Genomic DNA, 26,667 nt, shown 5'->3' with positions numbered 1-26,667 from the left:
CCTTTAAACAGGTGAACATTCACAAGGCAGCAGGGCCAGACGGATTACCAGGACGCATACTCAGAGCATGTGTTGACCAGCTGGCAAGTGTCTTCATTAACATTTTCAACCTCTCCCTGACCCGATCTGTAATTTCAAGAACGCCAAGGTAGCCCCGTAGCACTCACAACTGTAGCCATGAAATGCTTTGAAAGGCTGGTCATGGCTCACATCAACACCATCATCCCAGACAACATGGACCCACTCCAATTCGCATACTGCCCCAAAAGATCTACAGATGACACAATCTCTATTGCACGCCACACTGCCCTTGCCCACCTGGTCAAAAGGAAAACCTATGTGAGAATGCTGTTCATTGACTATACTCCTCAGGAGTGCGTGCTTAGTCTCCTCCTGTACTCCTTGTTCACCCACGAAGGTGTGGCCGCGCAAGACTCCAACACCATCATTAAGTTTGCAGACAACACAACGGCGGGAGGCCTGATCACCAATGACAATCAGACAGCCTACAGGGAAGAAGTCAGAGACCTGGCAGTGTGGTGCCAGGACAACAACCTCTCCCTCAACGTCAGCAACACAAAGGAGCTGATCGTGGACTACAGGAAACAGAGGGCCGAGCACGCCCAAAGGGCCGAGATCCTCAAAAAGGAATACATCTGCACCATTGAGAGCATTTTGACTTGCTGCATCACCACTTGGTATGGCAACTGCTTGGCAGCAAGCGCTACAGAGGGTAGTGGGTACGGCCCAGTACATCACTTGGGCGAAGCTCCCAGCCATCCAGGACCTCTATACCAGGAGGTGTCAGAGGAAGGCCCTAAAAATGTCAAAGACTCCAGCCACCAAAGTCATAGCTGTTCTCTCTGCTATCGCACAGCAAGCGGTACCCATGCACCAAGTCTGGAACCAACAGGACCTTGAACAGCTTCTACCTCTAAGCTATGAGACTGATAAATAGTTAGTTAAATAGTTAACCAATAGCTACCCGGAATATCTACATTTACCCTTTTTGCACTCTTTTCACATACACGGCTGTTACTGTTTATTATCTGTCCTGTTGCCTGTCACTTTATCCCTACCTATAGGTACATCTACCTCAATTACCTAGTACCCCTGCACATTGACTCAGTACTGGTACTACATGTATATAGCCAAGTTATCGTTACTCATTGTGTATTTATTCCTTGTGTTATTATTTTTAAATGTTTCTACTATTTAAAAAAAATCTCTCTGCATTGTTGGGAAGGGCCGTAAATAAGCATTTCACTGTTAGTCTATACCTGTTGTTTATGAAGCATGTGACAAAACATTTTTATTTGACTAAACAGGATTTATCGTAGTATCTCTAGGAGAATTGAAAACACATATTTTCTTAGCTTTACAAGTTGGTCTGTGTTAGTATGGAGTCTTCGTTAGAGAATGATATGAAACTTAGCGAGTGAGATGAGAGAGACTTAAGTCCTGTTGACATAGTAATAGTCGGCCGTTCCCTCGTTCCCAGGTCAATCTCACATTAACGCCCCGAGCACCTTTTAAATGAAAGAGAGCGAGAGAGGGAGGGATTGAGAGATGGAGAGAAGGAGAGAAAGCGATGTCATATTTTCCATTGACTCAGCTGTGGGGTTGATGACAAAGTGGAGAGAACTGAGCAGGCAGGAGACAGCTGGTCTAGACATGAGATCACAAACCACAGAACCAAGAGAAGGGAGAGGTGGTGTGGAAGGTGTGTGTGGGGGGGGGGGGGGGGGGGGGGTAGGCCAATGCCTTCAGGTCTAGGTCCTTCTGGGGTAGAAAGCATGAGAAGTGGACCACAGCTTTGGTGTTATGGAGCAGAAACCCTAAGAATGTGCAGGGTCTGTGGAAACTCTGAGAGGAGGAAGAGGAGGAGGAGGAGGAGGAGGAGGAGGAGGAGGAGGAGGAGGAGGAGGAGGAGAGAGCCAGTCTAGAATGTCTAGCATGTTTAGAATGGGAAGCCAGAGGCAAAGTAATGACAACACAACGGAAGTTACTTTTTTGTGAGAAGGAGGAGAGGAGGAGAGGAGAGGAGAGGGAGGGAGGAGAGGGAGGGAGGGAGATACTGAGAAGGATGGAGAGGAGGAGAGGAGGAGAACTGTGACAGTGAGGCTGTTAATCCGTTTTTAATCCAGTATTATTGCTTTCTCTCAGACTACCATGATCTCAGACTACCATGAACACAAACACACACACACCGAAATGGCAGTGAGTGCATTTAACATTGGCTCTTCTTGCAAACCCAACAGGCCAACATTCCCTCTTTTGACTCAAACTCAGTGAACAATGGAGCAATGAACAAGGAGGAAGTGAATCCATTAGCTACAGCTCAGATGATGATAATGACCATGGAGGGAAACTATTTCCATCCTGACGATCAATATCCTCTAGAGCCAGCTGAGAACCATCCATCTGCTGCAGGGGAGTGTCCCTGAGTACAGACAGGAGAGGAGAGAGGAGATAAGAGAGGGAAGAGGAGAGAGGAGAGAAGACAGGAAAGAGGAGAGAGGAAATAGGAGAGAGGAAAGAGGAGAGAGGAAAGAGGAGAGAGGAGAGAAGACAGGAAAGAGGAGAGAGGAAAGAGGAGAGAGGAAAGAGGAGAGAGGAAATAGGAGAGAGGAAAGAGGAGAGAGGAAAGAGGAGAGAGGAAAGAGGAGAGAGGAAAGAGGAGAGAACATAGGAAATAGGAGCTAGAAAGCTGTATCTCTCTATTTCCAGAGGATCCCATCAATGACATAATACTGTCCCACCCCCCTTTGTCTCATTCTAGGGTTGACCTAATAAGGACCAGGAAGGGTTATTGTGTGTTTGGGGGCTCAGGAGGACTCAGTCAAGCTGTAGACTGATTTACAACAAGACTGGGACATATACATTATGGAAGAAGACACTAGCAAGCCCCTCCGGCCCCCACAAACACTGAACCGGCTTCTGGCCCAGAGAAGACCCTGAGACAGCAGAAGGGAGATGAAGAAGGGTCAGTTAGAGAACAATACTGACTAACTGACATACAGAGACAGTCAGGCCAACAAAATGACTGCTCACCTACTGTAGACAGGACAGAATGACCTGATTAGATAATGAACCTGTGTATGGCCAAATGTCTTGTTCAGGCCTTCATTCCTGATTAAACCTAGTCCATTTATTAATGGTCTCAATGCCACTAGCGTCTGTATGGCAGAGGTTCCGTTAGGCCAGGTTATACAGACACCACAGTGAAACTGTCTGTAGTATGGCCCAACATATGTACATAAACAACAGGTGCCCCATCTATCCATCTATCCTTTCTCTCTATGTTTGTTTAACTATTTGTTAAACAAAGATGGGTATAAATGTGTATACATGTGTAATTCTTTACATAGAAGGAGACATATTCCATCTTTAACCAGACAAACATTGGTTAGTGTATGAGCGTGTGTTGGTGTGTTTGTGAGAGCCATAGAGCTTCTAGCATGGCTGTGTCCATATGGATGTCAACAGCAGGTGTTCTCCTGCCCAGAGCAGAGCAGGCTGTTAGAAAGACAAGCTGACTCTCAGGGAATTACATGTAATATAATATCTAAATACTGAGGTAGACAGAGAATACAGCGGATATCTTTAAGCACTAAAATACATATGTAGATCCACACACACACAGGCATACACACACACATACACTTTTTGGGGGGAAAGGACAGCCCCGCCACTCCACATCAAAGACTAAATAACAGTGTGAATGGGAGCACCCAGCTAGGGGGCCAGGCAGGCACATCTGTGCTAGGCCATTATGTTCAGTGTGAGCAGACATAGGCATGGTAGATGGCTGTGATGCAGTCTAGTGGCATTCTGATGGCAGGGAGGAAATGTTGTTGAGATAACCAGCCAGTCACAGACCAGCTCTGGGTCTCCCTTGACAACCCTCTATTCATTACACTGTCTGTGAAGGATGGATATGATGCACTGAAAACACAATAGATATTGTTGATACCCTCGCTGTTAAAACAAAAAAGACATGCTAATCGTATGCGTGTGTGTGTGTGTGTGTGTGTGTGTGTGTGTGTGTGTGTGTGTGTGTGTGTGTGTGTGTGTGTGTGTGTGTGTGTGTGTGTGTGTGTGTGTGTGTGTGTGTGTGTGTGTGTGTGTGTGTGTGGGTGTGTGTGTGTGTGTGTGTGTGTGTGTGTGTGTGTGTGTGTGTGTGTGTGTGTGTGTGTGTGTGTGTGTGTGTGTGTGTGTGTGCAGTTTGAGTTTAAACTTGATTATAATCAGATGAGAAGGGAGCATACAGACCTGTGTGTGTGTGTGTGTTTATTTGTTGTGCTAGGACACAAAAATAAGCTAGGAGACACAAGGAGAAACAAGAATAAGAAATATACCGCAGTAGATTTTAGAAGAGCATCTCTAATAGTTTACAGACAGAGACAAATGTCTATCATCCTCCTACTGTAACTGACCCTCCTAATGTTCAGAAGATTAAACAAAGGGAATCTCTGCTCGCTAATTGGAGGAACGTCATTATCATTCTTCAGCCTTGTTATCATGGCTCTGACCCAAGCCAGAGAGAACGGCTTCTCCTCTATAAAACGGCACTGTTCTGTTGTGTTATTTGCTGCTGTGTATGAGCCTGAGAGAGAGGAGAGCATCAAAGAGAACCACCCTCCTTTCTCTCAAGTGTTGGAATACGCTATCATCTGAGCACCTTTTTCCCCTTTCACTCTCCAGGCTTAGGCTACTTGCTTGAATAAAAATAATAAATACAACAGAAAGACAACTTTATTGCTGCTCTAGTCTGTCAACATGAGATCTCAACTCCCATCGTTACCTCAGTAATACAGAATTGCTGGGAGAGAGGGAGAGGTAGGGAGGCAGGGAGATGCAGGGAGAGGTGGGGAGGCGGGTAGAGGAGGGAAGGGAGGGAGGGCGGGAGGGAGGGAGGGATGGGTGAGGAGAGATGAGTAGGGAGGAAGAGAGAGGTGGAGAGGGAGGGAGGGAGAGAGAGAGAGGTGGGGAGAGGAGGTTGAGGGGAGAGAGAGGCAGGGAGCGTTGGGGAGAGAGGGAGGCAAGGAGATGCTGGGGGAAGAAGGGAGAGGTGGGGTGAGGGTAGGGGAGGGGGAGGAAAGGGAAGGGAAGACAGGGTGAGACAGGGGGGTGAGGGGAGAGGCTGGGTCTTAGTCACAGTTTCCTCACACGTACAAACACCCAAACAGCCCAGCAGCCAGACACAAGGTAAACGCATGCAGGCACATTTAGTCTAGCGCACAGCAAAGGCATTCTTCTCTTTCCACCTATGATTCACTCAGAAACAGATGGGTTTATCCCCCAGCCTACTGAGACACACCATAATAATGCAATGACACACACACACACACACACACACACACACACACACACACACACACACACACACACACACACACACACACACACACACACACACACACACACACACACACACACACACACACACACACAGGTGTAGCAGCATCTATGACTGATCACATTAGATATCATCAGCTGTGAATATCTGATGGTTTGAAATTCCACAATATAAACTGTACTAATTGTGCATGACTGTTCATATCAATAGGTTTACAATCAATGGAGTGAGATCAAGGAGAAACAGATGGAGGTTTAATAGCGTGTAAACAGCAAAATCCTATTTCCTCATTGAATCGCATGAAAAACCTCAGTTTCCTCATTGAATAGTATGAATAACCTCTGTTTCCTCATTGAATAGTATGAATAACTTCAGTTTCCTTATTGAATAGTATGAATAACCTCAGTTTCCTCATTGAATAGTATGAATAACCTCTGTTTCCTCATTGAATAGTATGAATAACTTCAGTTTCCTTATTGAATAGTATGAATAACCTCTGTTTCTTTATTGAATAGTATGAATAACCTCCGTTTCTTTATTGAATAGTATGAATAACCTCCGTTTCCCTATTGAATAGTATGAATAACCTCCGTTTCCCTATTGAATAGTATGAATAACCTCTGCTTCCTTATTGAATAGCACGTGTATACACTCTAAGAAAAAAAAGCTATCTAGAACCTAAAAGGGTTCTTCGGCTGTCCCTATAGGAGAACCCTTTCAAGAACCCTTTCTGGTTCCATGTAGAACCCTTTCCACAGAGGATTCTACATGGAACCCAAAATGGTTCTACCTCGGGCTGTTGCGGTGACCGTATTACCGCCACACCGGCAGTCATGAGTCATGAAGGCAGTCAAATTCCACATGACCGTTTAGTCACGGTAATTAACCTTCTCCAAGCTCTGATGCTGCTGCTGGTCATTAGTAGCCTACCAAACTTGCTAACTGCCAGGTACTCATCACTCCATTGTCCATCTAATCACTATGACCATAAATGCAAATGTATTCGAAAATTTTATCAAACACTTAATGAGAGCCCATGAGCTCATGTTGTGCAACATTTCTATAGGCTATGTAATTGCGGGAGAAAACAGAGTGATGGCCGCTAATAAAAAGAGGAGGATCTCATCAGCTTTCTATAGGCTAGGCCTACTATATTTATTTCTCAACTTTCCTAATATTAAGCACATTGCTTCTCTTTACAACAGGAGTATAGCCTACCTGGCTGGCATGAAAATGAACCATGGGGAAAAATGTCCTCCATTCACTATTTAAGTGCATAGATTACATGTATTTTTTCTCTGCCCCTGTTTCGATACAGGTGCATGATAATGGTCCATTCTAAATCAAAACAAATGTCACACATATATTAATAAGTATGTATAAAGACAAGATTAAATCAAGAATAGTCTGATGGGTGACAATATTAGCCTATCACTTGTGAATTTTATTTTGTCACTTGTGAATGATGCCCAGCATAAGAAACAATTCCTTTTTTTGCGACTTTTCGAATCATAGTCGCACAGCTCATGTAGCCTAGCCCATAGGCCTATATGTTTTAATAAGGTTTGTATCACAACTAAAATGGCCAAATACCTTCTTAAAATGAAGCACATTAATCCGCTTCATCCAGGATCCAGTTGCAGAGGGAGATGTTTAGTCCCAGGGTCCTATATAAGCAGCACGTGAGTTTCAAGTTTGGGGAAGATAATTTTCACCATAAAAATTCACCTTTATAATAAAAGCATTACATGCATAATTGCATTTGAGTTCGCTTTTGCTAATGGAACATTCACGCTTATAGCCTACTGCCATGCACACATTGCTGTGCTTATAATGTGAAGAAATAGTCTGATAGTTTATCAACATTTTAAGCTAAACGTTCTGATCTGTTGCGTCAACCACATTGCATAAAAACTTTTTCTTTATGCTAGTAGTTGTATTAATTTGGGATCTATCGCATCGCACAATTGTTCCAGACCATGTTTGGAATATTTATTTCTCGCACAGAATAGGTCAACTTTTGTACTATGGGGGATAGTAGATTGACATAGGCTAGTGCATTTGCTGTTCGTTAGGCCTACTCATCTTGTTGGCTGACGAAAAGTAAATGTGGACAGTTCCAATATCTTCAATAAGGACCCCGGAGTTGGATAAGGACGTGCGCAGTTGCATCCCTGATGTGTCTGTCTTCACTTGTAGCCTGTGAGAAAGACCCGATCACGTGACGGAGAGCCATGTGAGTGAGAGACGCTTCGGATTACACAGCACACTCAGGGAGAAGGGCACAAGGCAGCACTCCGGGACACAAAAGGCATGGATTTTTTTGGGGTGCATTACGGACACAAACAGGATGCTGCCGTGAAATTTGAGGCATTTATCAAGTGCTTGACAAATTGTGAATGAGAGACTATTGGAGTGTGTACAGCCTGCGCAAAAAACAAATCATTATTAGAGTCTCATCATGCAGCCATACAATGTAATAAAATTCTAAACATATAGCCCAACATTTGTAGAACAACTAAAGTTACATTAATAACTCTAAATGAAGCATATAGGAGTACCTATTTCTTTGTTAATTACTCAACACAGAATAGCCGCATGTGCGTGTGTAACCGATGTGAAATGGCTAGCTAGTTAGCGGTGGTGCGCGCTAATAGCGTTTCAATCGGTGACGTCACTCGCTTTGAGACCTTGAAGTAGTGGTTCCCCTTGCTTTGCAAGGGCCGCGGCTTTTGTGGAGCGATGGGTAACGATGCTTCGTGGGTGACTGTTGTTGATGTGAGCAGAGGGTCCCTGGTTCGCGCCCGGGTCGGGGCGAGGGGACGGACTAAAGTTAAACTGTTACACATGCTCCCTCAAATCGTTTGGAGAAAATATAAACATTTTATTCAGCTTTGTTCAATTGTATTCTTCATACTATCAAACAATATAAAATAATGGCACGGAATTATAAGCACATTTTGTCTGCTAAATTAACTAGTGTAGCCCACAGCCATTTGGCATAGCCACATCAGGACCAAACATAAGGACAACTCAGAGTATGCTATTATTTTCATCTGAAATAGACTACATTTTCTTCATATCATGCTTCTTTAGACCTGTCTAAAATAAAAAAAATGGGTTTATTGTGAAGGTGTATGCTATATTACATGGATTTATTAGAATTTTTAAAATGGCTTGTAGGCTATGTGTGGAAGCCAGGAGATGCTAAATGTGTTTATGTTAATTAACGGTCAATTACCGTGAAACCGACAGTTATTTGGTTGACAATCACCGGCTGACGAAATGTTGTGATCGCCACAGCCCTAGTTCTACCTGGAACCAAAAAGGGTTTCCTTTTGGAACCATTTTTTCTAAGAGTGTAGCATCCTTCCATTTCCTCATTGAATAGCATTCATACATTGCACCATGTATTTAGCAACCCCTTGTTTCCTGATTGGACTCCAGTAGTGCTTATTGATCTATGTAGTGTCTCCTGACTGGTTGAGTATAAATAGAACCGAGGCTTCTACCGCACATAAACTGCCTCAGAGATACTCTCTTGTGCTCTCACCATCTCCGCTTTTATCTCTTGATACACATACAGCGGTTCTATGTGAGATGTTGTTACTATGCAGGACTGCTGCCTACAGGACAGAGGCAGGTGGAGCAGAACCTATTGCATTTTAAATATTTATAACTATAGCGTAGATCTGCTATCGGCCATATCACAGGACAGAGGAAGGGTCTTCTGAGTTTGTAGATCAAATGTTGCAGTCTCCATAGTCTTGGAGTTAGCCAATCCTAACCTCTGTTGAACAAACCATCTTTGGGGTTATTGTATGGAATGTAAAAAGGTAAAGAAACATATAGGCAATGAGGGAATTTGTATAACTGAATCAAATCACATCTTTAACATCTCTTGTTGACTTCTATAATTTAATTAGGAAGAGATGTCATCATACTATCAGACAATAAGAGTTTTATGACATATGTGATTCTCCTGGTTGAGTTCTAATTCAAATACTGTAACCAGGGAACAAAGGGATTTCACTGCATTCTTCTCTCCTCCTCCCGTCTCCTCCCGTCTCCTCCTTCTCCTCCACCTCCCCTCTCCTTCTCCTCCCATCTCCTCCTCTCTCCTCCTCCATCTCCCCTCTCATCCTCCTCCCCCTCCTCCTACACTGTCCTCCTCCTCCCCTGTCCTCCTCCTCCTCCTCCACCTCCCCTCTCCTTCTCCTCCCATCTCCTCCTCTCTCCTCCTCCTCCTCCTCCTCCTCCATCTCCCCTCTCCTCCTCCTCCCCCCTCCTCCTTCTCCTCCACCTCCCCTCTCCTTCTCCTCCCGTCTCCTCCTCTCTCCTCCATCTCCCCTCTCCTCCTCCTCCCCCCTCCTCCCCCCTCCTCCTCCTCCACCTCCCCTCTCCTTCTCCTCCAGTCTCCTCCTCTCTCCTCCTCCTCCATCTCCCCTCTCCTCCTCCCCCCTCCTCCTTCTCCTCCACCTCCCCTCTCCTTCTCCTCCCGTCTCCTCCTCTCTCCTCCTCCTCCACCTCCCCTCTCCTCCTCCTCCTCTCTCCTCCACTCCTTTACACTTATGGGGGAGGAAAGTAACTAAGAGCTCCTCCAATAAAAGGGATTAGAGATTTTGCCCTGCGCAGCCAACTGTTTCAATTGAAATCACAGCCTCCTGCAGAAATCATTAAATGTTTATTCCTGTTTCAGCTGGATATCACTGTACCACTCTACATTCATTAGACACAATGGAAAACATCTACCCTCGCCACACACTGGTGTGTATGTGTGTTTGTGTGTGTGTGTGCAAGAGCGTGAGAATGTGTCGTCCCCCACTATAGCACTAGAAGTTCTCTGATATTCGGTACAGATTTCACACACACACACACACACACACACACACACACACACACACACACACACACACACACACACACACACACACACACACACACACACACACACACACACACACACACACACACACACACACACACACACACACACACACACACACACACAAACACACACACACACACACACACACACACACCCTGTGCTGGGGAGGGAAGAGGATAATGTTACAGTTCAACCCTTAGCACTTCACAGGAGACTGATGTAACATTAATGAGGAGACACCACACTCACTGGAGAGGTCACACACAAACACATACACCACACTCACTGGAGAGGTCACACACAAACACATACACCACACTCACTGGAGAGGTCACACACAAACACAAACACATACACCACACTCACTGGAGAGAAAAAAACACACACACACACTAACTGAGAGGACTTTGGCACATTAACACACACACGCACAAACAGTAAGAAACCATTCAAACAAATAATTACGAAACAACACTCTCACCTCTGTTCACCTCTGTCAACTCAAATCATAATGAACTGTTAGTGATTACAAAACTGGCATGTCTAAACACTACGTTTAAATCACTTTGGCTAAGAGAGGATCTTTCTTTCAAACGGCTGCATTGTATTGTTTTTATAGTTCATGTTAAAAGACTTGAGTAATCGTGTCAACCCCATGAAAAACAGCTCTAACTAGACCAGTAAACATTTTAACACGCTGATATGCTCTGACGACGAATAATTATTCTAAATGTCAGAGAAATTAGCCAGAGAGTGAGTTTAGTAGCTACCTGGAGCTTCCCTTAAAGGTTGAGAGAGAGGGGGGAGGGAGAGAGAGAGATGGAGACGGAGAGAGGGGGGATGGAGGGAGAGAGAGAGAGACAGAGGGAGGGAGGTGAAATAGAACTAAACACTGAGTGTGTGTGTCCTGAGGGAGGACTGTGAGAGAGTAGGCACACCATCTAACGATAGTGGATAGAAGAGGGAGATGATCGGTCCCCTATCTCCTGTCTATATCGAACAGTCCTTATCTCTCCTCTCACAGCAACACAACAACTCAGCTAATACTGAGTGACTGGCTTGGATTCCTAGAAACACTGTGTACCTGGAGATCAGCCCAATACCACATCCACCTCTAGCCTCTACCCTTATTATAGTGTCTTAATAAGATAAGTTGGTGAAGGCAAAGATCAATCGAATTACAAAGTCAACCGTCACACACAGCACATGACCGTCTCCTCCTGTTGCTAAGCAACATTAATTCAGAATTTCCAAGAAAGGAGTGTGAGTTGTGACAGGTAACATCACCTCCCTCTGCTTGCTGATCGCCCCACTTAGCGACGAGAGGCTATGTGGGAACATTTTACAGGCAACAATACTTATGCTTGAGTACAATTTACGATACTAATACATTTTTTAATGGACATAGAATTAGGTTTTCATATTATCAACTCAAAATAAATGTTCAGTTCACTAGCTAAATAACCTTTCACATGAAGGCATATATATTACTAATTTATGATGCTATAAAATAGTTGTTTATGGTTAGAAAATGATGTCAGATTATTATGTTAAACACATGTATCTGTAGTTAACCTGCTCCAGATGACTGATCGTTATAGTCTCATCCACGTATTGGTTGAATAAATTCAAAATATTGACTCACCTGATGCTAGCATCCCACTGGACCACTGAAACAGCCTGCCCAAGCACAGTGTGCATGTGTGTGTGTGTGTGTGTGTGTGTGTGTGTGTGTGTGTGTGTGTGTGTGTGTGTGTGTGTGCGTGCGTGCGTGCGTGCGTGCGTGCGTGCATTTGTGTGTGTATGTGTGTGTGAATCCTGAAAACACAATTACAGTTAAAAGGATAGTGTAGCCATCAGAAAAACGAAGAAAGAGGAAGTATCTAGACTAAAACAGAAAAACAGAGAGCTATAGAAAGATGACCTATTTTAGTCCATCACCAGTTTTGGGTCATACCTCTTTTATCCTTTCATCCCCTCTGGTCATAACTGCCCTCCACTGTAATGCGGGTTAAGATGAAGGATGGTGATAGCAGGAAATTTAACAGTAACAAAAACCTGTTTCACTGATGAAGGCGAAACTCATTGGTTCTAAAAAAGTAAATATATATTTTTGAAGACAAGTCTATTGTCCTCTATTGTTGGAGAGATGCTGACTATTCTTCATCTTCAGTTTGCCCTGTTCATGCACGCTGGTTGGAAAGACAGCCACAGATTATTTCGGCTCACTAACTATTATTGCCACACACACACAGTCATAGAAAAGACAGACAGCCACGATGATTCCTTCCTTTCTCACCGTCCATTACTGTCCAGAGACATCCCATCAACCCACAGCAGCATGCAGGGCTCCACACACACACACACACACACACACACACACACACACACACACACACACACACACACACACACACACACACACACACACACACACACACACACACACACACACACACACACACACACACACACACACACACACACACACACACACACACACACCACCTTTGGCTGCCCCTGTCCCCGTCTTACACTATATTGCATATTAAAAACACAAAAACAATGTTTAAGTGAGAATAGGCATTGGTCTGAAGCCAAAAAAGAAAGGAAATTCACAAGCACCACAATGCCTGTTCCACCCATGTTCTACCAAGGTTTTCCAGCACACAGCTTTGACCTACTACAGTAGCTATGTTGGTATTGTACTTCAAACTATGTGTAGGCAGGTTGCTTAGGATTCAAACAGTCTAATTCATACTCTTAGAGGAGGTGCTTCCACAATAATTGATTTGTACTGAATACAAGGTCAAATATTGGATTCTTCACACACCACAGTAAGACATTATCATTATTAAATAGAAGCAAGATTTACTTTTATACTTACAAGACCATCCGGCTTGATTGAGCTGTTTTGTCTTGTAGTAATGTGCTGCATGCCTGTATTTCCTTAAACCTTTATTTTAGCAAAACATAATTAATAATTTTATGTTCAGTAGGTGCCCAACATGACAACGGATGGTGGTGTGTTGGACACAGTAGCTCAGCTAGAGCCTGTCAGCATACCTGATTTCTGTAACTGTTAGCTTATCTGTGTAATATTGACATAAGTTCAAAACCACTTGTGTTTCAAACATGGTTCTGTTTTATCAGTTGCTGTGCTGATCAATGGACAGTTCATTGCCTCTGTCAAAATAATGTGTAGCTTAAAGTTATGTTTGTACTTGTATTTATTTTGCAATAAATATGGTGACGCAACAGTAATACAAATGTACACTAGGCCTATCTAAAAAATATATACAAATGATATATATACCATGCTCTCTGTAATTATTGGGACAGTGAAGCAGTTTTTCTTATTTTGGCTCTATACTCCAAACATTTAAATTTGAAATCAAACAGTGACTATGAGGTGAAAGTGTAGACTGTCAGCTATAATTTGAGGGTATCTTCATCCATATCGTTTAGAAATCACAGCACTTTTTGTACATAGTCCCCCTATTTTAGGGAACCAAAAGTATTGGAACAAATTCACTTATATGTATATTGAAGTAGTACAAAGTTAAGTATTTGGTCCCATATTCCTAGCACGCAATGATTACATCAAGCTTGTGACTCTACACATTTGTTGGATGTATTTGCTGTTTGTTTTGGTTGTGTTTCAGATTAATGTGGATGCTACTATAATCCTGAAGGAATCGTGAATAATGATGAGTGAGAAAGTTACAGACGCATACCCCCCCTGTTATTGTAATGGTGAAAGGTTAGCATGTCTTGGGGGTATGATATTTGTGCGTCTGTAATTAGACAAGTACAGTCATTAGACAAGTACAAAACTCGTAAGAAAATGTATAGACATATTTACAAATCTGAAATTGGATAGGTGCTCCTTGAAGACAAAACTTCAGCTACAAATGTCCTAAGTCATGTTTTACACAGTTATCCAACTCCAGTAGAAGAGCACACATGTCCTCATTTAAAAATATCAGTATAAATATGAAAACATTTGGGAGTACTCACAGATTTGGAACAGAACAAATATTTAAAGTATTGATAGTGTGCGAAGTACCATGTGTACTGCGTGCATTTGAATTGGCATACGTTGTTTGTCGGTTCCACATGGGCCAGTTGCATTTCTCATTGACAGGCGCATGCCTACAATCCGCCACACTGCCATAAAGCACTGTGTCCCTGGGTAGTACTGTAGGGATGGCGTGCATCTCACGGATGAGGGCAACGACCTCTTTCTTCCTTGAGGGTCTGAGAGCTGGTCTTTCCTCCGTTCTGGCAAGACGCACTCAGTTGTAAACACAACCACACTCACTGCCACTCCACGAACCTAAAGGCCCTTCTAAGAGCCACGTAATAAATGTGAATAAGCACTGTGTGTCAAAACCATACACTAAAGAGAATGGTCAAAATGTATCCTCCGAGAGGGGAACTCAGGACCTGCAGTTCCCAGGGCAGTAGCACTAACTGTCACGCTACGAACCTTGTTTTAAACATAATAACTTGACACTAGTTACATGGACAGTCTGGTGATGACAGGAAGCTTTTGTTGCACAATGTTTTTGTTGTTCATTCACTCGGTACTGACTGAACATTTATTTCTCTTGCTTGGTTAAAAGGGAATTATCTAAAACAGTTGATGTGTTGAAAACAGTCTCATTTATAGAGTTAGCTCTAACCAGGTTAGCAAGTATGGCATTTTATTTTAACTGCGCACAGGTGCGGTTGTACTAGCAAGCAATTATGTTTTTGTTTTAACTGGGTGCACTCACACAAAGTGAGAATTTCGATTTTTAGGAACACACTGAAAAGTAACTTGACACTGTATTGATCAGTCAGTGCAAATTTGGATTATAATGACAAGAATAAAATTGCATTTAGAGAGGAGGGAGAGTACTGAATTAATGCATAAGGTAAGGTTAGTAACGCTAGCTTTGGACCGTCGAAAACAACATGTCTGTCTGGTGTGCTAGCTAGCTAACTGCTTCTTATTTTTATCAGCAACAGTTTGTGTTGGGAGAGGCACGGCTGATCTTGGTCGAGGCTAGCTAGCTAGCAGCTGTTATGTTAACTGCTGAAATCTGGTTGCAGACGTAACGTTAGCAAGTAAGCCAATTTGACTGTATGGGGTAGCTAACGTTAAATGAGAAATGCCCATTGCATGATGTATTATAAATTAGCAGCGTGGCAATTTCCCAAAGTTTGGTGTTGACTATGAACTTTACTTAGCTAGCTAACTATAGTACCTATGCTTTGGAAGAATGTGAGATATAAGTTATTGTCAACATTGGGTTATTACTGGTTAACTAGTTGGCTAGCTAACTGGCTATAGCAGGCAAGGACGTTCGCTAGCTTACTTGTTTGTTTACACAGATGACTTCAGCCTTATATAAAAAACCTTCCTTGGCAAAATATAGCTAGCTAGCTTTCCTCGTTTGTTGGTTAGCTAGCCTGCCAACGTTAGCTCTCCTCTGACTGGTATTCTATCTGTGGTATAACGTTACGTTAGCTAGCTAGTTAGCTAACGTTACAGCTGCTGGCTAGCTAGTTAGCTAATCAAAACAAAACCACGTTCAGCTCACTAATAATAACAACATTTTCATGTCGAACAATTTATCTGTATGCATTTATTGATTAACCTCAGCTTGAGTACCAAGATATAGATATCTATAGCCTAGGTTTGTCCTCAACCACTTCTTATCATCACTGGCTGGTGCAGGCTGCGCACTGTTTGTGTTGAGTTGCTGATCGACCGAGTTGATAGCCAATCAAGTTCATTTGAGAATTTCATCGAGATTGGTGTCATATTGCCTTTGATATAATGGTAGGGAGATTTGAATTTAACACTGAGCTTCAACCTGCTCTCCACCTAAATATCTCAGTGCCTTCTCCCAGCCAGTCCCTCTCCACCCAAGGACACAGAGGACAGAGGGATGATGATAGGAGAGAGGAGGAGTGGGAGAGAAGAGAGAGGGGGATGGGGGATGGGTTGCAGAGACAGAGAGGATCCGAGAGAGGAGAGCAGATCAATGTGGATCACTTCAGGTAGTCAGTCTGTTTCTCAGGATGATTGCGCTAATCCTGGATAGCACCATGCTAATGCAACTGTTCTCATCTTCTTCCCTCAATAATTGTTTCAATAAAAACCTACACCTCTCACAATACAGGCATGCTGCAGTACTTCCATCTCTTTCGATTCAACATTTGTATGGGATGGAAAGAGAAAGATTGTGAGGCTATTCCAGCAGTCAAGCCCAGTCAGTGTAGTGACAGCAGCAGTGTGTGTCTCTGTCAGGCTAGCAGAGAGAGGCAGCTTGTTCCCAGTGTTACAGACTGACTGCAATGATCACTCTTTGTTCCCACTGGTAGACTGGCCTGTAATAAGGACAAATCCCTCACTGTCTCTATACTGGCTCAATGTACTACCGCTGTGCAGACACACACACACACACACACAGATAAATACACACGCAAGTATTCACACAGAGAAATACACAATAAAAACACATAAGCAGTAACATGCACACACACACACACACACACTGTAGCAGTGGAATCATTCTTTCCATAAGTAGCTGTAGGACAGTTGATCTGTTGGACTGTCTTTGTCTGAATTTGTTGATATTTTACTCACTCTCCATACCACAGTCCTGACATATCATAACATCATGAACATCACTAAATGTTCTGGCCTCAGTCTAACATGGATCTTTACTGATCGGGACGTTTTACATGATGCTACACTAACCAAACCTTGGAGTGAACCCAAAACACACAATCATGCACGCACCTATACACACACACTCACATGCACGCAAACACACAAATGGAATCATGTAGTAACCAAAAATGTGTTCAACAAATTAAAATATATTTGAGATTTGAGATTGTTCAAAGTAGCCACCCTTTGCCTTGATGACAGCTTTGCACACTCTTGGCATTCTCTCAACCAGCTTCACCTGGAATGCTTTTACAACATTCTTGAAGGAGTTCCCACATTTGCTGAGCACTTCTTGGCTACTTTTCCTTCACTCTGTGGTCCAACTCATCCCATTTGGGTTGAGGTCGGGTGATTGTGGAGGCCAGGTCATCTGACGCAGCACTCTATCACTCTCCGGCTTGGTCAAATATCCCTTACACAGCCTGGAGGTGTGTTGGGTCAATGTCCTGTTGAAAAACAAATTATAGTACCACTAAGCGCAAACCAGATGGGATGGCGTATCACTGCAGAATGCTGTGGTTGCCATACGGGTTAAGTGTGCTTTGAATTGTAAATAAATCACTGACAGTGTCACCAGCAAAGCACCCCCACACCATCAAAGCATCATGCTTAATGGTGGGAACTACACATGCGGAGATCATCTGTTTACCTAATCTGCGTCTCACAAAGACACGGTGGTTGGAACCAAAAATCTAAAATTTGGACTCATCAGACCAAAGGACAGATTTCCAACGGTCTAATGTCCATTGCTCGTGTTTCTTGGCCCAAGCAAGTTTCTTCTTATTATTGGTGTCCTTTAGTAGTGAATTGTTTGCAGCAATTCGACCATGAAGGTCGATTCACGCAGTCTCCTCTGAACAGTTTATGTTGAGATGTGTCTGTTACTTGAACTCTGTAAAGTATTTATTTGGGCTGCAATTTCTGAGGCTGGTAACTCTAATGAACTTATCCTCTGCAGCAGAGGTAACTTTGGGTTTTCCTTTCCTGTCGCGGTCCTCATGAGAGCCAGTTTCATCATAGCTCTTAATGGGTTTTGCGACTGACCTTCATGTCTTAAAGTAATGATGGACTGTCATTTCTCTTTGCTTATTTGAGCAGTTCTTGCCACAATATGGACTTGGTCTTTTACCAAATAGGGCTATCTTCTGTATACAACCCTTACCTTGTCACAACACAACTGATTGGCTCAAACGCATTAAGAAGGAAAGAAATTCCACAAATGAACTTTTAACAAGGTACACCTGTTAATTTAAATGCATTCCAGGTGACTACCTCATGAAGCTGGTTGAGAGAATGCCACGAATGTGCAAAGGTGTCATCAAGGCAAAGGGTGGATAAAATAGATAAAAATATATTTTTTATTTGTTTAACACTTTTTTGGTTACTACATCATTCCGTATGTGTTATTTCATAGTTTTGATGTCTTCACTATTATTCTACAATGTAGAAAATAGTTTAAAAAAATAAAAACTTGAAAGAGTAGGTGTTCTAAAACTTTTGACTGGTACTGTACATGCACACACACATACAACTTTGAGTTATCACAACAGTGTGATAACCTCAGATGCGCTGCAGTATCTATAGCAGTCCCTGTCTAGCCAGTAGAGAGAAAACAGGTACCAAACCCTTAAGATGGCTTGGTTGGCCGATGGTCACCAGAGAGGAGAACTAAGGTCCTTTCTTTAATTACAGTTTTTTACAATCACTTTGGCACTAATTTCAGAACCTTGTGGTCATTTTTCAAAACTCTAGACACAAAACTCAAAACGGTCATCACTTGTAACACAGGCTGTCCAATGTTCAGAACATTGCATTGTGCATTCATATCTTTAAAGAAACCTTGCACTTGCAGAATCATTGGTTCAAATAACTAATTTATCATGAAATACCATGAGAATATTCATTTAGATCACCCACACACAAGATACCGATAGTTTCACTGTGTAGTTGTTCGTACAATCATTAAATATTGTAGTACAAAATGTGAGACGTTTCATTATGCTACTACACGTAAATACTTCACTGTAAAAGGACTAGTAGAGCGGACACTACAGACACAGTGGAATCATTGAACAAAATATGACATTTATTGATGAAATAAAATAAAATCACAACAGAAACAGAAACAAAGTTTCTTTGAATCAAAGCAAAAATAATTGGCTACAAAAAAAGGAAAAAACAGTTAAAGGTCAATTGCAGTGTTCCTCACCTGGCTTACTGTAAAAACCAAAACACAGGATTGATTACTGTACTTCTATATTTCCATCAACCCTGTCTTGTGGATTTGGCCACAGGTTCTCATCCACATCACAATGGATGTTTTCATTAGCCAAACATCTTGGGAAGAATCTTCAGGCGAATGCAGGCCTGACACTGGTCTGCCGTGATGTCATTGCATGCGTCATCCATGGCCTGGAGAAGGGTGTCTTGTTCGTGAGGGCGCCTATCATATACCTTCCACCTCCATGTGGAGAAAAATTCCTTTATCGGGTTAAGGAAAGGAGAGTATGGGGGTAAGTATAGGGTGGTAAATTGTGAATGGGCCTGAAACCATGCTTGCACCATTTGAGCATGGTGGAACCTGACATTATCCCACACAATGACATAGGTCACGCCATCAGCTCTACAGACCTGATTTAGCTCATCAAGGAAGGTTATATTCGAACAGCGAATCATGTGGCTGCCTGCAACTCAAAATATAGAGTATATATAGAGTAGAGAGCTTTAGATGTTGTTCGACCAAACATTAGAACGGACAAGATGCGTAATCTAAGCAACTTTGACCGTGGTATGATTATTGATGCCACACATGGTGATTCCGGCATCTCAGAAACAGCTGCCCTCCTGGGATTTTTACGCACTACCGTCTCTAAAGTTTACAGAGAATGGTGCGATAAACAAAACACATTCAGTGAGCGGCAGTTCTGTGGGCAAAACACCTTGTTAATGAGAGAGGTCAGAGGAGAATGTCCAGACTCATTCAAGCTAACAGAAAGGCCACAAATGCTCAAATAACAGCTGTTTAAAACAGTGTTGTGCAGAAGGGCATCTCTTAATGTATAACACCACGAATCATTCAAGCTGTTGTGGAGGCAAAAGGGGGTCCTACCCAGTACTAGATAGGTGTACCTAATAAAGTGGCCGGTGAGTGCACCGTAATGTCAAATCTGAAAACATGGTCTGGAAAAGTGGTACATGGGACCATAGAAAGAGTGTCTGATAAAGAATGATGATGAAATATTACAGCCATAGATAATGTAGTCCAATTGGTTCATGTTCCATGGTAATTGGTGTCAATGGATCTCGTTATCCTGAAACTTTCATGATCTAAACATGTAATATTGTTTGTCATTTTCCATAAAACTATATATTAAAGGTAATGCAACAGTTACTTATCATTTTGAGCAGTTGTATCAATTGATAGTTAGATCATTGTAATGAAATGAACAGACAGTCATCTCAGATGTAATGTGTGAATTGCATTTTGAAATGGTAATACTTTGATGTTAAGTTGTGTCATTTTGAACAGGTGATTTTAGTTCAATGAACAAATGATTTTAGCTTTATGTGTATTGTATCCAAGCAATTGAAACAAGTGTTAGAGTTTTGAAAAATGTGCATTTTGATCATTGGTTGTGAGTTTTGTGTCCAGAGTTTTGAAAAATGACATCAAGGTTCCGAAATTAGTGCCAAAGTGATTGTAAAAAACTGTAACTGAAAATGTAGTCCACTGTATTCATGGTACTTATTCTGTCCAACAACTTGTGAAATATTTCTAAACATCTTCCATACTAATAATACCTCCACATGCCAGTAAAACCATTGCAAACCCTCATCGCTCCCTCTTTCTAACAACAAAATGCATGTTAAAAACATCTGGGACTGAATGTTCTTATAAGGATTCCCACGGAACAACCCAGAATATTGTATTTCTATTTCTAGCAATGCATCAAAGGGAGAGAAAAAACAGCACCAAGGCTAATCTGACTGGTGAAATAGATGTGTGTGCTACACCCAAGATGAATGTTAGATAGATACGTATCAAACCCCACTCATGATGACTTCTGCTGTCATCATAAGATGACCACAGGGGGAGTGGGTCAGTGTTTGCGTTTGTGTGTGTGTGTGTGTGTGTGTGTGTGTGTGTGTGTGTGTGTGTGTGTGTGTGTGTGTGTGTGTGTGTGTGTGTGTGTGTGTGTGTGTGTGTGTGTGTGTGTGTGTGTGTGTGTGTGTGTGTGTGTGTGTGTGTGTGTGTGTGTGTGTGTGTGTCCTGGATGATGACTGTGAGAGAGTAAGCACATCACCTAATGGTAGTTGATAGAGGAGGGAGATGAGCAGTCCCCTATCTCCTAACATCTGTCTGTATCCAACAGTCGTTCTCTATTCTTCTCCGGTACGAGGAAGAGCAAGAATCTGGTCCTTATCTACGAAACCCCTGTTTAACCCCTCTAATATGTCACATACACACAGGGAGTGCAGATGCACTATCGGGAGCATCTTGACCGGCTGCATCACTGCCTGGTTTGGCAACTGCACCACCCTCGACCGCAAGGCTCTACTGAAGGAGGTGCGAATGGCCCAGCACAATCACTGGGGGCGAGCTCCCAGCTATTCAGGACATTCATACCAGGCAGTGTCTGAGGAAGGCCCGAAAAATTGTAATTATGGTACTGGCACTGGCACTGTTTATAGCTTGCATTATTGTGTTTTTCTTATTTCTCGTGTTTTCTTACTTTATATTTTTTCTTCTTAACTTGACATTGAATATGGCATTATTGGAAAGAGCTCGCAAGTAAGCATTTCACTGTACTGATTTACACCTGTTGTATCCTGTGCACGTGACAAAAAACGTTTAAACTTTAAACACTGCATGCACACACCTCTCTCCAAAGACAAATGAAGACAGTCCAGGCATTGGTGCACTTACTGAAACAGGAAAGCAAGACTCACAAAACACACCACACACATAAACACACACATACAAACAGCCAGCCAGACCCTAGCCTAGTTAAAGGACTTAAATATCACGGGAGAAGTGGAAAATTACCCCTCAAAAGATCAGCCTCAGTCTTTTGCCACAGTATTCTCTCCATTTTAAAGGAAACTCGGATTTAAACCGGATTGAAAAGGCACTGTGCTAGACCACAGCCAATTAAGTATAACTGCTCTACTCTACAGAAATAACTGCTCTACTCTACAGAAATAACTGCTCTACTCTACAGAAATAACTGCTCTACTCTATAGAAATAACTGCTCTACTCTACAGAAATAACTGCTCTACTCTACAGAAATAACTGCTCTACTCTACAGAAATAACTGCTTTACTCTACAGAAATAACTGCTCTACTCTACAGAAATAACTGCTCTACTCTACAGAAATAACTGCTCTACTCTACAGAAATAACTGCTCTACTCTACAGAAATAACTACTCTACTCTACAGAAATAACTGCTTTACTCTACAGAAATAACTGCTTTACTCTACAGAAATAATTGCTCTACTCTACAGAAATAACTGCTCTACTCTACAGAAATAACTGCTCTACTCTACAGAAATACCTGCTCTACTCTACAGAAATAACTGCTCTACTCTACAGAAATAACTACTCTACTCTACAGAAATAACTGCTCTACTCTACAGAAATAACTGCTCTACTCTACAGAAATAACTACTCTACTCTACAGAAATAACTGCTCTATTCTATACAGAAATAAAAACAACTTCAACTAAAGGAAAATGTGACTGAGCTAACATATGGATTTGTTTTAAGATAGTCATACCATGGATCATTTAGCTATTTGATTTTGAATTTTAGGACCCCTATAGGTATCAAAAAATATATACACTAACTATTTGATAAAATATTGAATTTGTGCCTTACTACTAAAGCCCATAGAAACACATTCATACATGGAAAAACAGACCCCCCCCCCCCCAAAATCATGAGGAATAAGGTTTTGAAGTGTCTGTCCTATATCTAGGAGATCTAAGAAAGCTCAGGAAATATTTTTGTTTGCTGGACACATTTAACCTCTTTTTTTGTTGAAACAAATCTACCTCCATAATTCCATTCATTTTTTAAAACCGGTACCGGGTTACCTTCAGAGGAGTCCTGTGACAGTTGTGGGGGTCGTAGAGCAAAACGGAGAACACTATCATGTTCCTGAGAGTCTCATTTTTTATAGAGGTCATATTAGTAGGCCAAACCGTTCGGAGGCTACAGATGTTTTTGTGAGAAGACCGATTTTCGGAATGTCTCCTGGCCTGACAAACAGTGCTGTTGCGCTGCCACTTTCCACAGCAGATGCGGACGGCCGACATAGGCAAAAAAAAGAAGTTATATCTCTAGCTTAAACTGACAGATTTTAATGGGTATTTTTGTATTATGTTCATTAGATTGATTCACGGGTGTGTCAATATATTTTATGAACATGCATACCGTGTCAATACTGAAGTCCCTCTTTTACAGATATAAAAAATAATGTTAGAGAGATGAAAGACAGATTACATTGCTGTTTCAACACACACACACACACACACACACACAGAAGACGAAAACACCCTGATTGGCGGATAGCTGGGAGAACCAACCCCCACTCCCTTAAAAGCCTCAAGAGGGAAATTGTCTCTTTCTCTCTCTCTCCCTCGCTCTCTTTTTTCTCTCTCCCTCTGCCTTGCTCTTTCTCTATCCTTTTCTCTCTCTCCTGTTCTCTCTCCCTCTCTCTCCTGTTCAGAGAGGCAGGCAGGCAGAGAGGCAGCTAATTGTATTTCCTGCCTGTTCTTCCATGGGCTTCAATCCCAATTAGATATGCCTGGTCTGATCTGCTGCCAAGCCTCAGCTTGACTAACTGGGTTCAGCTCTCACACACACAGGCAGGCAATCAGACACACACACACACGGACAGACTCCATCACACAGGCCATCTCGGAGAGTGGTCACACATGAGATTCTCCCACCACCGTGTGAGACAGCCAGGGAGGAAACAGCAGCCAGAGCCCTGAGGGAATGAAACACTGTGACTGAAGAGCGTTCTAATTCAATGAGGACCACTGTGGATGTGTGTGTGTGTCCATATGTGTGGAATGGAGAGGCATGTCATGGCTAACACCATCACCATCCCCTCCTTAGGCTCTGCATTGTCCATCTCCATCCCACTCCATATCAATAGCAAGATACCGACATACAGCTAACGCACTCGCACACACACAGCAGCTGTGTATTCTGTCCCGTTAAAACTCACAGTTTGTGTTTGACTACAGTACCCAGCTGTTAGTGTTACTAAAAAACAAGATGAGAGAGAGGAGCAGGTCTAATTCCTTTGGCCTGGGGATCGATGGCAAACACAGCTGTGTTTATTTTAAACACAAATCCTGAATCAGGTCTGCCTGTACTTATAGACTTGATTATGTATTGAACCAATTTAAAGGAGCAGAACCAGGCTATAATGTAACAGCAGTAAATGCCACAGTAATCAGTGCCAGTGGTTGTGTGTGTGAGGAGCGGTGTGGGGTCAGTAGAGGCAGAGCTGTGTTTGTGTGTACAACATGAATAGCAGTGTAATCCTGTTAACTCCATGGTGGGTTTTATATTATACCATAAATACAGCATGGTACAGTCACTATACTCATTCAATAAAGAGAGGTGTGAATGTAAAAAATTGACACAACAATCTCCCTTTCTACTCCCTCAGTCTCTCTTCCCATCTCACTCTCTCTCTATTTCGCTCTGTGTATGTCTCTCTCTCTCTCTGTCTATCTTCCCATCTCACTCTCTATCTCTCTCTCTCTGTCTATGTCTCTCTCTATCTCTCTCTCTGCTCAGTGGTGATTGTTTTAAGGGTTGAAGCTGTTGTTTACAGACTTCAGTTCTGTTCTCTGAACTTATATGTTTCCCCAAAAAAACAATGCCCCCTGGGAAATATGGCTGTTGCTGTTATGGTGTTAAATGAATCCCTGTTTCTTCTCTCCTGTTTTTTCTCCCTTCATTCCCTCTCTCTCCTCCTTTCTCTCTCTCTTCCAATCTGTGAGTAAATATTTAGTTGTCTGAATCACGTTAATGTAACATCACTCACAGACCTTCAGTAGAGGATGTTTGATGGCTCACTGAAATGACCTTCTCTGCTTTCATAATTCACCCATCTATTTAGACATATCGCAATAATAATAATAAAACCTGAAATTACTCTGTAATCAAACATTGCATTTTGTCTTTAATAAATGTAATTTCAACTGTTCACAGCCATATTGCAGCCTGCAACACTTCAATTATTAGAAGGACATTTTTATTAGCTTTTTCAATTAAGACTAGCTCAACCACCAGACCCTACACTCTCCCTCTACTGTATTTCTCAGTGGAAAATGTGTTTTTCTATTCAACAGCTTGTCTATATCTATGACTATAATATAGACTTCAAGCTCACACCTTTCCATCAGTCCTTCGTTATCAGCTGCACTGGCTTCATGCTAAGTGTCTTCATTAGATGCCACACCTAACATAATAGAAGCTATAGAGGACTCATTTTATCTTGCATAATCAAACAGACACACATAGCTACAGTGGGGCTAACTAAAGATATGGAATAAGATGTTACTTACACAAGGCTCTTAGCAGAGGTTCCATTACGCAAATGAGAATTTGTATAATTAATGCTGAGTTATATTCACTACATTTAGCCTACATACAGCACTATGAGTGTCACCAATCTAACCACAGTAATGTTCTCCCAAGGATCCCCCCCACCACCCTCTCTCCGCTCTCCATGGTGCTGAACCGGTTGCCCAGGTGACGTATGATCAAGCGCATCCGCCAGGCAGCGAGCTGTTGAGTTTGACTCACCGTCACCGTCACCGCAGCAGAGCAAAGCATCGCTGACTGCCAGTATTCACTTTAACATCCACTTTCTCTCAAGGACGCCATTCTCAAGTAGCCTAGCTATTCACTCATTGATAAACAAATACTATATGCGAACTGAAAATAGAGGCTGATTTGAACCCAGAAAGACCCGACATATAGCCAACAATTTTCTATCTTCCTGTTTTTGAAAACCGAAGTAGCCTATTCAGAATAGGGGATTTAACCTAAACAGAGGCAACTAACTTATTTGTAAAACAATGCTGTTTGAAATGGGTCTACGTTGAATAGAAGGCAATTAGGAATTGATGCTTGTGTTTCCATCAACTTGTGTGCCCTTTATCAAGTCTGTATTTTATATAGGCTAACTGAATAGAATAATATTCACGTCTCTAAATCAATAACAAAATATATACACGTTTTCAATCAACAAATACATAGCCTGGAATAAATGGAAACATTCAACATGTCTGATATGGCATGGCACCTTTCTATTAGGGTGCTCGAGGCAGTATCTCTCTCTATCAGTTTATCTCAATACATAATTACACCACATCTAGCATGTCCATTAATATCTCAATAGGTTATTAATGGTAGTAGCCATGCAGTGATGGGGATAAGAGGTGACACCGCTGCCTTCAAATTAAGAGGGATTACCAGCAGCGAAACCTCTCGTTAGATAGCCTGCCTACCAAATCAAATCAAATGTATTTATAAAGCCCTTTTACATCAGCTGGTGTCACAAAGTGCTATACAGAAACCCAGCATAAAATCCCAAACAGCAAGCAATGCATATGTAGCACAATCACACAATGTCAGAAACAGAGATCGCCGCG

The 26,667-nt window shown here is 42.3% G+C and overlaps 1 protein-coding gene across 4 annotated transcripts in view; it reads right to left on the bottom strand.

Moving 5' to 3' along the window:
- LOC139546562 (ecto-NOX disulfide-thiol exchanger 1-like) overlaps positions 1-26,667 on the bottom strand; it is a 126,286-nt gene that overhangs the window by 99,137 nt on the left and 482 nt on the right. The gene's annotated exons all lie outside the window — the stretch shown is intronic.

The sequence above is a fragment of the Salvelinus alpinus genome, chromosome 20 (genome assembly GCF_045679555.1).
Source record: "Salvelinus alpinus chromosome 20, SLU_Salpinus.1, whole genome shotgun sequence".
Taxonomy (NCBI): Eukaryota; Metazoa; Chordata; class Actinopteri; order Salmoniformes; family Salmonidae; genus Salvelinus; species Salvelinus alpinus.
The sequence above is the reverse complement of the archived record's forward strand: the minus strand, read 5'-3'. Positions and strand labels throughout refer to the sequence as shown.